The 13,099-nt window shown below is 42.1% G+C and overlaps 1 long non-coding RNA gene and 1 pseudogene across 4 annotated transcripts; one reads left to right on the top strand and one right to left on the bottom strand.

Moving 5' to 3' along the window:
• Positions 1 to 5: 5 nt before the first annotated feature.
• On the top strand, positions 6 to 700 carry LOC116546923 (annotated as a pseudogene).
• Positions 701 to 719: 19 nt separating this feature from the next.
• On the bottom strand, positions 720 to 12,151 carry LOC116546922. Of its 4 annotated transcripts, XR_004266886.1 has the most exons (5): positions 11,257 to 12,151; positions 8,456 to 10,237; positions 5,984 to 6,093; positions 4,121 to 4,231; positions 720 to 2,122 (listed from the first exon to the last, which is right to left on the bottom strand). It is a non-coding gene; the product is annotated as an uncharacterized LOC116546922 (long non-coding RNA). The 4 variants fall into 4 exon arrangements; XR_004266888.1 differs by lacking the exons at positions 720 to 2,122; positions 4,121 to 4,231 and adding an exon at positions 4,372 to 5,674 and having other exon boundaries at positions 11,257 to 12,150; XR_004266885.1 differs by lacking the exons at positions 720 to 2,122; positions 4,121 to 4,231 and having other exon boundaries at positions 4,372 to 6,093; positions 11,257 to 12,149.
• Positions 12,152 to 13,099: the final 948 nt, after the last annotated feature.

Here is a 13,099-nt window from a genome sequence, read left to right as displayed (position 1 = left end):
TGGTGTTCAGCCTCAGCCTCAGCCTCCTCTGTGCCCTGTGGTTCTTTGCCAAACATCCCTGGAGGAAGTATGAAGACAGGACACTGTGCACAGACATGTCTGACATCACCAAATCCTACCTGAGTGAGCGTGGCTCCTGCTTCTGGGTGGATGAGTCTGAAGAGAAAGTGTTGGGCATGGTGGGAGCTCTGCCCGTTGACGATCCCACCTTGAGGGAGAAGTAGATGTGGCTGCTTCACCTCTTTGTACATATTGAGCACTGTCGTCAGGGGAAGCAAAAGCCCTGGTCAGGACTGTCCTCCAGTTTGCCCGAGACCAGGGCTACAGTGAAGTTGTCCTTGGCACAAATACAGTGCAGTTCTCTGCCGTGGCCCTCTACCAGGGCATGGGCTTCCAGGAGACGGGTCAGTCCTACCTCACCTTGATTGGGAGGCTAGTGGCTGTTCCTACAGTTCATTTCATCTACCACCTCCCTTCTGCTCAGGCAAGGGGTCTGTGATCTCTTTCTTTGTGTATTGGTCAGAATAGAATCCACTCTGCTGTAGCAGTAAGGAATCCCCAACCTTTCAGTGCAATGACACAATAAAAGCTTATTGTCCATTCTCATCTGAGTGCCTCGTGTTTGATCATGGGGTTGCTTCTGGGGCTCTGCTTCTTTCAGTCTTTTTGGGTCTTTTCTGTGTTGATGAAGAGTCAAACTCTGTAAAATATTTTCAGAGATTTATTCTGAGCCAAGTATGAGTGACAAGGGTGCAAGAGTTAAAGAAAGAAGAAACACACAAAGTGACTCAACAGTCAAAGACAGGTTTATTTTGGAGAATAAACTTGAGAGGGGCTTTTGCCAATTTCAGTCAGGAGCACTCTCTCTTACAGACTAAGAGCACTTAAGGGTTTTAGGGTAAGAGTTTATCACAGGCTTGGAATGTTTCTGTGTGGAGAAGTTTATTGCAGGGTTGGAATGTCTCTGGTCAGAGAGGTGGTTACCTTGGGACTGACATCTCTCTGGCCAGAGGGGAGGTTATCTCAGGGCTGGCATGTCTCTGGTCAGGGAGGGGTTTATCTTAGAGTTGGAATGTTTCTGGTAGGAGATGCCATTTGTGGTACATGGGCATGCTGGCATTAAGCATTAGGATGATGGCCTTTGGATTGGAATTAGGTGGTTGATCAAGGGGAACTTTAAAATGGTGGTGCTTGTCCAAGATAGAGATGCTCCTGCTCTGTTAATCCAGACCCTATGGTTATAAAAAGGACTAGGTTTGGCATCTTCTTTCTGGCTACTTCCTGCTGATGGGAGGATGGAGAGTTTTCTGGTCTCAGATTGACTGAAGGAGTAACGCTGTCTGTGGATGTTTTTGGGTAGTTGTCTGAGAAATGGCCATGATCCTGGTCAGTTAAAAATCTTTTAAAAAGATTAAATAGGCTGGGTGAAAACATTAGTCCTAGGCATATCATTAGGAGAGGGCCCTCAAATGGGATGACCCATGCTATGATTTCGTTCCCAAACCAAGAATTTATTTAATTGTTTTGGCATTCCCTTAGCTTTTTTGCCCTTCCTTTAAGTTACTTAACAGTGTTTCTTACTAGGCCCGATTGGTTGAGATAGAAGCAACATTCCTTAACTTAATGAGAGGCAGAGGTGCATGTTTGGAAAGGCCCATGTGTTATTTTCTGTTAGCAAACATTATTAAAAGACAAATAATGGTAGGACTGGTTTGCTTTCTTATAGTTGGTTTAAGCATTTGCATACAGTGCAGCAAGAATAATTATGTATTACATAGGCCTTTTAAATTAGCATTGATGGAACTTTGTTCCATAGAAGGAATCTGAGATAAGATCTTTTAGAGCTGAGCCCAGCCATGGACCTGTACCATTAAATACCTATGTGTTGGGTGAATTCCTCTTCCCTTGAGGTTTTAAGATAACTTGGGGTTCCTGGCCTGTCAGAAAGTGATATTGTTTACTTACCACAGATCAGAAACCCTGTACGGGGACTGTGTACACAAAAAATTAGGCCAGTTTCCAAGGGCTTTCTTGGCTTCATAAGTCAAGTTAGATTCCTTAAAGGAGAGCACACCATTCCAGTCAAAGCCTTAGTAGAATAACCAGTTTTTCCAATTGTTTCCTGTTACAAAACAAAATAGATTCGTATTGCACTTATGCAAATAACTATATTGCCCTAACTTAAAAATACTAAAAAAAAAAATGAAAAAGATTACTTTAGTCTCTAGAGGACCAGAAACAAGACAACAATCATTTATGGATGACGAGAAGTTTTAGTTAAAAGTCACAATTGTCAAGGATATCTGTTACTTTTGTTGCACACAATAATTTTAATATAACAATTACAATTATTACTGATAAAGCACACTAAAATACATCAGAATTATAGGAGCCTCCTATAACTTTGGAACACATACCAATAACATATTTATACAAATATAGCCCAAAGAATGCCAAACACCATTTTATATTTGACAATGCTTCCTATATGATTTTATACCAAATAAGCTAAATTTTACCTTTATATTAGTGGGCTATTAATGTTAAACTCACTTTTTAATAAAACCTTGTAGATACATTTACCCAATTTTAATGTTTAACCATAAGGTAAGGTTTTTATAGACCCTTTTTAACCCTTTACATACTTTTTATAATGTTTGTTAAAGAACAAGTTAGTGCTTTAAGAGAAATCCATTGTGCTTTTCTTTTCTTGCTCAATTTACAGAAAACTAGATGATACCCCTTCAACTTTAGCCAATATGTTTACAAACAGAATTTCCTTTTAAATTCTTAAACCTTCAAAACAATTCTTTAGCCTTTTGATCTAGGTAAAAAACCACATTCTCATTCCTCCTTAGAATCTTTTAACCAAAAGTAAATGTAAACTGCTTTTTCAATAGTCTTAAATAAATGTTACACTGTTAACTTTTAGCAACCTTTACTTTTGTTGCTAAGTTTCGGATTTTAATTATGTACTAGGTGTAGAGTCTAAGACCTAGACAGAAGTGCAAATAAGGTTTGGCTTCTTCCAGCATTTAACTCCATGTGTCCTAGGTCATACCCAGCTGCAAAGCAGGCAAGTTGTATAGCTACGAGTTATAGTGGCATTTTATAAAGCATTCATGAGGTCTAATCACTTTTAAATTGTACAACACTTCCTGCATAAATTCCCTTTTATAACATTTCTTACAACTTTCACAATCTCTGACATGCTTCAACTTTCTGACTTGTTGTAAACATCCCTCTCTTTAAATGAGGGAATTTACTTTAGGACAAGAATTTACCATTTAAGATTCTTTTCATATAAACTCTTTTTCCTTAATATCTTTTGCATAGCTAGGCGTCATGGCTATTGTCACATGTTCCCAAGCCTTTTCTATTTTTATTAACTTATAGTTTAGCTTTGAAACAAAGATGATAACAGTTCTTTCCCAGAACAAACTTCCTTCATGTCTGTGGACTAGACTGCCTAAGGCCACATATTAGGAATTAGGATATTTTGCTGGGTGTGGTGGCACATGTCTGTAGTCCCAACTACGCAGGAGGCTGAGGCAGGAAAAAATCACTTGAACCCGGGAGGCAGAGAGGCGGAAGTTGCAGTGAGCTGAGATCACGCCATTGTACTCCAGCCTAGGCGACAGAGTGTGACTCTGTCTAAAAAAAAACCAAAAAAAGGGAAAAAAAAGAAAGCAACAACAACAACAAAAAAAGAAGTTAGGATGTTTTACTAAATAATTCAAGATGTAGTTATCTTCATTAAACCAATATTGTTTCATTTATTAAAGAATTAAACAAGCAAAGATTACTGTGTTTGGGCTGAGTTACAGTTTTGTAGCCTCTATGCCAATTTTGACATCTTATAGTATTTGGCAGAGATAAGTCTGGAATTGCTTGATTAATAAATGCAAACAAAAATGTATGCTGGCAACTCTTAAGACATTTCTAATCTTACTGTACCAGTAAGTTTTAAAGATTGAAGTCACATGAACTGAAAGGTTCCACAGCTTTATTGGCCTTTAGGTGAGGCCTTTTAAGAACAGGGCTAGGAAAACAATTTCCAGGGCCTAATAAACAAGTATAGTTGAAAGACAAAGACAGATTTTGATAGGTACTTATTCACCTCTAATTCCAGGGGTTCCATGAAGAAGACAGAGATTTCTCCCAAAATGGGATTTATGGTGCTTTTCTGTTTTTCCAAGGAGTCCAGGGCCACTAGAAGTCATTTCAGGGTCTTTCATGCATGCACCAAGAGCAGCAAGAGTGAAGAAAAGTATTTAAGTCGACAGAAAAATCTTTTCCAGGAAAACAAGATTTATGAAAAGAAAAACATAAAGGCCTTTTGAATATACTCATAGTTGGGATATCCATTTTAATTAAGCTGGGTGCTTTTTATCAGGGGTGAGAGTGGAGGCTAGAATTATATGAATATCATGCCAAGTTAAATTAAAGGACTGGGTTATGTGTATGAATTCCCTGCGACAATGAGATGGATCTTCAGAGAAAGATCCAGATGCTGTTTGATTTGTGACAAATCAGACATGGAGAAAGGGACAAGAACTCGAGCAATGCCTTCAACCCCAGCCACTTCCTGGAGAGGGAGAATGGCAGAGGTGATTTGACTGGTTAGAGTAGTTTTTGAATGGCTAACAAGTGGAAATGGAGGAGGAGCAGGGTTTAGGGCAGAACGCTTGGGGGCAGGAGGGGCCACCAGGGCTGAAGGTTTGGCCAGGCAAGGAGCGGATGCAGGGGGATGAGAATATGGACAGGGTTCACCTGTAGGGTCAAAAGGGGTTTCGGAGGAAGGGGTTTAGAAGGAAGGAGTTTTGGAGGAAGGAGAGACCCGGGAGGATTTTCATTAATAAGAAGGATTCATGACGGGGTGCAAGCTTGACACAGGAAGGGTCAGGATCTAAGGTAGAAGAAAGCCTGAATATAAAGAAGCTCTCACCATTTGCCATTCCTGGTTATAAAGTTATCAAGTTCCCTGAGAATCTGAAAGTCAAAGGCGTCATTTGTGGGCCATTGCTTGTCATTATCTAATTTATGTTGGGGCCAGACCATGTTTCAATTAAAAAAAAAAAAAAAAAAAACAAAAACACTTTGGCTTTATGCTTCCCATAAGCCAAGTTTGGTGAGGTTGTGAAAGAGACAGGCCAGTAGGAATCTGGGACTGTCTGGCACTCATGTGGACTGGTAAGAGAAAACCAAGGGTGTCTGTTTTGTTCTAGGCATTTCCAGACAAAAGACAGAGACCTAGAATCCTTTTCATGAAGAGGATGGTCAAGCTGAGAAGAAACTGGGTGTCCCCAAGATTTCTTCTAGCTTAGTCCCATTGGTCCTCCGAGAACTGGGATGTCAGACCTGACTTTCCTGGGTACTGCAAGAAGGTCAGGGAAGGGCAGATCTTACCAGTTGGCTGGATTAATGTCTGATGTTGGATGTTCAGTTGGAATTGGCAAAGGGCCTTTTGGATGGGAGCCACACGAGGAAGACAGAGAGAGAAGGGAGGATGAGGGAGGAGGAGGGGACAAGGGTTAGAGAGCAAAATACTCCCCATTGTGGGTGGTTGGAGATGGATTCCTGAGACCTGAGGGTTTTGAGAACCTCCTGGGGAGTAGCCCCAGCCCAAGCCTTGCAGTCCCCTTCAGGTTAGTTGTCCTCCTCATGCAAATTGCTTGAAAAATGAAGTGAGAGACAACATGGGGTAGTGAGTGGCCAGACACTCAGGATCCAGCAGGATGAGCTGCTGCTGCCCACTGCCTCCTGGGTTGCAAGACAGCCTCTACCCACAACACCCATCCCAGGTTTTGGCACCAAGTGTAAGAGTTAAAAAAAGAGGAAAGAAACATGAAAAGTGGCTCAACCATCAAAGACAGGTGTATGTTGAAGAATAAAGCTGAGAGAAGCTTTGACCAATTTTGGTCAGGAGCACTCTCCCTTACAGACTGAGGGTATTTAAGGGTTTTAGGGTGAGAGAACTTACCACAGGCTTGGAATGTTTCTGTGTCTCAGAGAGCAGACTTCAGAGAGAGCAGGTTATAAAATGTTACTCAACGGACTTAAAAGGGTGCCTGGCTCTTAGTTGATTATCTCCTGGATTTGGAAAGGAAGGAAGAAAATATATACAATATACAGAGTTAAGTAAAACCCATCTGATGAGAATTTATGGTTTGTAGGACATGACTCCCCAAACCCCTTAGATAGGAATTTGGGCAAGATAAAAAAATCAGCTTAGTCCTCTGTTTTATTTTCTGGTGCCATGAAAATGTTCCATTAAAAAACATAAAATAATAATAAACATTTATTTAGTGCATGAATCTGCAGGTCGGCAATTTTGGCTGGGCTTGGCTGGCAGCTCCTCTGGTCTCAGACTGCATTGTATAAGTGCTGTGGCGTTGGCTGAAGGGACAGGGCAACAGGGCTCTTTCAACTTCCAACAGGCTAGCTCAGGCATCATTTCAAGTAAATTGCAAAGGCGCAAAAACAAAAGCAGGAACAACAAAATGTGTTTTGAAGCCCCTGCAGGTATGACATCTGCTGTCATTCCAGTCTCAGGGGTAGAGAGAAAGCCACCTCCGCAGTCAGCGGAGCTACAAAGTCACATAGCAAAGGGCTGGGATGCAGCCAGGGGAGAAGAATCAAGGCCAGCATCTCAATCAATCCACTCTAGCCCCAAGGTCTCTGTGGAGGGGACAAGGCCCACTGGGGATGGAGTCTGGGATTTAACATGGGCTATCTAAAAACATTAAAAATACTTGGTGCTTAATTCACTTAAAATAACAATAAGCATGTTACATGGTAACATAAGTAACCTTTTTTAAAATGCAAATTAGAAATCGAAAACAAAAAAGTGGTAGTGAGAAGAATGGCACTGTTTGACATTTTTTTACAAAGCTCTTCAATGTCTGGTTTAATAAAGCTGAACTCATCTGCTTCTGCATTAAGTCTGTTCTCACATACTGGTCTAGTTAAAGTATACATTTAAAAAATCTGGCTTACATATATACATAGTTGGAAAAGATAAGAGCATTTTATTTTATTTATTTATTTACTTACTTACTTACTTATTTTGAGACACAGTCTTGCTCTGTCACCCAGGCTGGAGTGCAGTGGCATGATCTTGCCTCACCGCAACCTCCACCTCCCAGGCTCAAGCAATTCTCCTGCCTCGGCCTCCTGAGTAGCTGAGATTACAGGTGCTCACCACTACGCCCAGCTGTTTTGTATTTTTAGTAAATGGGTTTCGCCATGTTGGCAGGTTGGTCTTGAACTGCTGACCTCAGGTATTCGGCCCACCTCAGCCTCTCAAAGTGCTGGGATTACAGGCGTGCGTAAACCACAGCACCTAGTCAACAAGAGTATTTTAATATTCTTTTCAGGTAACTCTTGTGAAAGGAAGTTATCTTGGGCCCCCAAAATCACTAAGGAAAACTCAAGCTGGATACTGTTTAGGGCAAACCTGCCTCCTGTTCTATTCAGTCACTCCTCTTCTCACTGAGATAGCTGCATATATGATTTGCCTTCTTTGCAAAGGCTAATCAGAAACTCGAGAATGCAACCATTTGTGTATCACCTATCTGTGACCTGGGCGCTCCCTCCCCACTTTGAGTCTTCCTGCTTTTGCTTCAAGTTGTCCCACCTTTCCAGACTGAACCAATGTACTTCTTACATATATTGATTGACATCTCATGTCTCCCTAAAACGTTTAAACCAAGCTGTGCCCTGGCCTCCTTGGGCACATACCATCAGGCCTTCCTGAGGCTGTGTCACAGATGTGTCCTCAACCTTGGTGAAAAAAACTTTCTAAATTAACTGAGACCTGTCTCCGATTTTCTGGGTTCACACTCTTGATCTTCTTTGATAGTACAGTAAAACTTGACAAGTGGCAGTTTCTTAATTAATTGTGAGGTGGAATTTGAAACCAAATCGGTAAATCTTTTACATTCTCTCACATAAAAATCCATTTGTGTGTCTTGAACTAACTGAATGTATGTTTATTTCCTGCCTGATTTTGTAACACCAGGTAACAATCATTTGGAAAATCCTGATCCAGTGAGTTATGCAGATCTTCCCAATATTGACAAATTTACTTAGACAACATGAAAAAGCATCACATTAGTTAATGTCACTACTGATCTCATCAGAAAAGTCTAAGTACTGGAAAGTCATCAAGCCCATGATGATGGACACACATGTTTTAGAATTCTATTGTTTGCTTGAAAACTAAATTTCTCTTTGGCAACAAATACTGACAATCAGGTATTTTCCTGAAGTGATAGACTTACTTCCTCATTTTTAAGAAAATGTTTGCTACACACCCAAGCTGAAATAATTGGTTTTTACAGCACATCAGCAGACCTCACTTTCTCTGTTCCACTCACGGGAAAGTGTACAGTCAGGGCGTACCTCTCTTGGGCAGCAGTCCTGTCAGTGTTTAACGGCACATCCTACTCACTCTGCAACATGCTCTGCAGCTTCCTCTCCTGGACTATTAACTTCTGGCGCTTTATCTGCTCCCCAGGGCAGGAGATGAAGGCAGGTCTGTGAAGCTGAAGTGATTCCTGAGGAGGAGAAAAAGGCTGGACCTCACATTAATGATACAGCCTACTCTCCAGATGCCTAGAAAAACACCACCTGTCCAAGCGATTTGGAAAAGCCTGATTCAAATACTGAGAAAATGCCTAGAGTTGAAGAATCCTCAGACCCCTCTCTGTGGGGGAGAGCTCCAGCAGGGAACACATAGGGATCAAAGACATGCCTTCAGCATATGCAAGGAACTAATAAAACCACCTTTGCAAAATTATGACTGAGACAGTGAAAGAGATCTAACTTAACTGACTCCATCTTGTTTCTAACCTCCAAGCTGTCCTTGTTCATTCCTGGGCATAGGCTGAATTAACTTTGGTAAAAACTTAGCTTATAGTTTATAGTTTAAACAAAGACAGTAACAGCCCTTTCCTAAAGCAGACCTCCTTCTTGCATGGGGACTAGACTGCCTTTGTAGGACTAACATTAGCCACAATATTAGAAATTGTGATTTAGGAGTCATGCAGCTGGAGGCTATGAGATTCTGACCTTCCCTAAACTTCTCCTAAGATCAGTGCTTGAGATATTTCTCAGACCCTGCATTTGATGGATCAGCTGGCACCACCCAGATCAATAAACTGGCTCATCTGATCTTGTGGCCCCCACCCAGGAACTGTCTCAGCACAAGAAGTCAGCTTCGACTCACTATGAATTCATCCTTGACCAGTCAGCACTCCTGGCTCACTGGCTTCCACCCATCAAGTTATCCTTAAAAACTCTGTTCCCCGAATGCTGGGGGAGACTGATTTGAGTAATAATAAAACTCCAGTCTCCTGCATGGGCAGCTCTGTGTGAATTACTCTTTCTCTATTGCAATTCCTCTGTCTTGATGAATTGGCTCTGTCTAGGCAGCGGGCAAGGTGAACCCCTTGGGTGGTTACGCGAAGACTGTGGCAATTACTCTCCCAAATGTCAATATGATACAGCTTTGCCCATGGTGTTATTTTAAAGACCTACTCAAACAAATACATCATTAAGTAACATTTCTTTTATCCCCCAAGGGAAATATAAGAAGATACTTGGTTTCCTTTAAATCCCGCATGGAGCAGCAATAGGAGTTGTGGAATTGGAGGAATATGCATGAGGCCACACAAGCCTCAGGCCTCTGGACCTCCACACACAGGGACCCACAAACCTGATGAGCAGAGCTGCAAATCCTCCCTCCTGTGACCTTGATCCCAGATCCTGAGTCAGCTGTTGCACCATCTAGAATGGTTAAGAGTAAGGCAGCCTTTGATGAATGATGAGAAACACAGCTCTCATGCATGAAAATAGGTGAACCATAGAGGTGCTGGAAAAGAGGGTCTCAGGCCTACACCTCAGCTCGCCAAGTCACAGAAGGAGGTTCCCTGTGCCTTGCCCTTCTTCTCCCTACACGTAGGGCTAAAGTTAAGTCAGTGTCACTGCACCTGCAGGGGTGCTCTTACAAATGGCTTCAGTGCATCTCTGCCATCCTCTCTGCCTGGGCCTGCCAGGGAGCCCCAACCGTCCAGGTGCTGCCCCTGCCAGTTCTGCTCCCGCAGTGGCTCCCTCCAGGGCTTGGTCTTGGTTAATGGTTCAAACCAGGAGACACCAGGGCCACACATCTTGGGCACGTTTTCCTTCTTTGATCCAAACTCCACATTTTCCACAGGAACAAACCAGGAAACTCCTGCAAGAAATTGTTTTAAGAAGGAAAAAAGATTTTTCAATTTTTTATGGGCCCACCCAGCTCTCATCACAGACATGTGTATAATATAGATTCTCAGGGGTCTCTGCTGTCGGTAGCCACAGGGTGCCCTTGAGTCTACCTTCACTTCAGAGATGACTGTGTAACTGCAGTGCTGGATAGTTTGAAAACCTGACACGGTGGTGGCTGGGGTAGGTGGGTCCACACAGTGTCACTCGGAAACAAAGAATCTTAGCATTGCAAGCGCTAAAAGAAGAACTTTTTTGTTTTTGAGACAGAGTCTTGCTCTGTTGCTCAGGCTGGAGTGTAGTGGTGCAATCTTGGCTCACGGCAACCTCCGCCTCCTGGGTTCAAGTGATTCTCCTGCCTCAGCCTCCCATGTAGCTGGGATTACAGTACCCGCCACCATGCCTGGCTAATTTTTTGTATTTTCAGTAGAGACGGGGTTTCACCATGTTAGCCAGATTGGTCTCGATCTCCTGACCTGGTGATCTGCCCACCTCAGCCTCCTAAAGTGCTGGGATTACAGGCGTGAGCCACCGCGCCCAGCCTAAAAGAAAAACTTCAGCTGAATTGAATTTAAAAGACGGAGCAAAAAATGATTAGTGATTCAGGCGGCCTCCTGTACCAGAGTAGGCTCAGAGACTCCAGTGCAGCCATGTGATAGAGAATAATTTACGGACATAATAAAAAGATAAGCAGTGTATGCAAAATGGAAGTAAGGCACAGAAACAGCCAGATTGGTTCCTGCTCAACGTTTGCCTTATTTGAACATAGTTTGAACAGCTGGCCACCTTTGATTGGTTAAAACATGGTAAGTGGCAAAGAGTAGGCTACAGTCCATTTACAAGCCTGTTTACATGACAGTTTGTGGAGTACAGAGAAACCTTCAGGGCAGACTTAGAATATGGAAGGAGGCAGGTTTAGGATAAACTTATTTAACACAGGGACTTGAAAATCACTAGTTTCTGTGCCACAAAAATCTGGAAGGAGGAACTGACCTTCACGGGAATTCTGTTTGTTCCTTTTTAACTTTTGCTCCCAGGAAACTGTTAAAGAGCGTTTTTGCTTCAAATTTTACTTCTGACCAAGAAGTCACATCACTGTCCTCTTTTAGTTTAGCCTCACTGGAACTTGGAGTCTGGAAAGTTATCCTGACATTGTGACTGTGGTTTTTTTTTTGTTTTTTTTTGCACCTGTCACAGTCTCCTTGTTACTTGAAGACATCTCTGGAAGCAGCCTTGAGGCTGAGTGGCAGGTTTATTCCAGTGAGGAAGGGAACCCTTTTCAATGAATGCCTTCGTGTGGGGTGAAGGATGGGAGGAGGAGAAAGAGAAGGAAGGAGGGGGAGAGGGAGGAACAAAAGTTTTTTATTTTTAGGTCAGTTTAGACATTAGTGGGAAGGAATAACTAATATAGGATTCCAGAGGATTTTTTTTACATTCAAGCAATTCTCATCCTGCCTTTATTTTTTCAAAAACACACATTGTAGTATGCTACACACCGCTCTGCACTTTGATTTTTTTTAAAACAAATGTGTGTCTTGGAGATCTTTCCATACCAGTACAGGCAGACCTTCCTCATTCTATGTAGGATTTCATTATCTGGATATACACTAATTTATTTGACAGTTTGTCTATGGATGGACATATAAGCTATTTTAATTTTCTGCTGTAAAAAACAATGCTTCCATGGTTAATTTTGTATACTATTTTGCACATATGCAAGTATATCTATAGGTTAAATTCCACATGTACACAGTATATTATAAACTCCAAAAGTAAAAATGCTGGGTGAGCTGGGTGCAGTGGCTCACACCTGTAATCCTAGCACTCTGGAAGGCTGAGGCAGGCAGATCACTTGAGCTCAACAGTTCAAGACCGGCCTGTGCAATATTGTGAAACCTTGTCTCTACCAAAAAATATAAAAATTAGCTGGGCAGTGGCACATGCCTGTACTCCTGGGTACTCAGGAGGCTGAGGTGGGAGGATCGCTTGAGCCTCGGAGACAGAAGTTGCAGTGAGCCAAGATCGTGCCACTGCACTCCAGTCTGAGTGACAGAGTGAGATCCCGTTTCAAAATAAAATAAAATAAAATAAAAAAATTCTGGGCAAAAGTAGATAGAAACTGTTAAATTACCTTTCACAGTGAACCAACTTCTACTCCCACAAGAATACACAAGGGACCCCATTTCCCTGCACTCTTGCCATCAAATTTGAATTTTTGCTAATCTGATTGGTGAAAAAGGGCAGTTGGATACAGTTTTAATCTTCATTTCATTTGAGAGAGGTCACATATCTTATATATTTAAGACCCATTGGTATTTCAGTGGAAAAGTTTGAATTCAAGTAATTTTCCTGCTTGTATGCTCTTATTTAATTTATGCTTGTTGCAAAGTGCAGAGTTTGAGCACAAGAAACTACTGGTAGATGACGAAATCAAGTCAGAGCAAATCACATGGTTTCCTACCTGGAAAAAGAAAAGAAATCCTGACATCATTACTGCAATCAATGTCAGTTACCCACAGGACAAGCAAGCCTGCAAATCTCCAGAAGCCCTTTTTAATCCAATTCAAACTGTCTGGATGCAGCTGGGGAAGCTTGGGACAATGTGAACATGTTGCCACGTGTCTGTGATTGTTGTGGCTGGACGGGACCTGAGCTGTTGCAAGATGACAAACAAAAAATCCTGGCTGTATTCATGGGGCTTGCAACCACTCTGATGGGGATGTTTGGCACACATTAGTCTGGTGCATCTTCGGAATCAAATTCTGAACTGACACCTGCATGTAATTTTGACGTGAGATAAAGAGGGCTGGTTATAGCTAAAGAAAGGGATGAGCTG

This window comes from Sapajus apella, unplaced genomic scaffold, assembly GCF_009761245.1.
Source record: "Sapajus apella isolate SASKATOON/1434 unplaced genomic scaffold, GSC_monkey_1.0 scaffold1681, whole genome shotgun sequence".
Lineage (NCBI taxonomy): Eukaryota > Metazoa > Chordata > Mammalia > Primates > Cebidae > Sapajus > Sapajus apella.
This window is presented reverse-complemented; position numbering and strand designations above follow the sequence as displayed.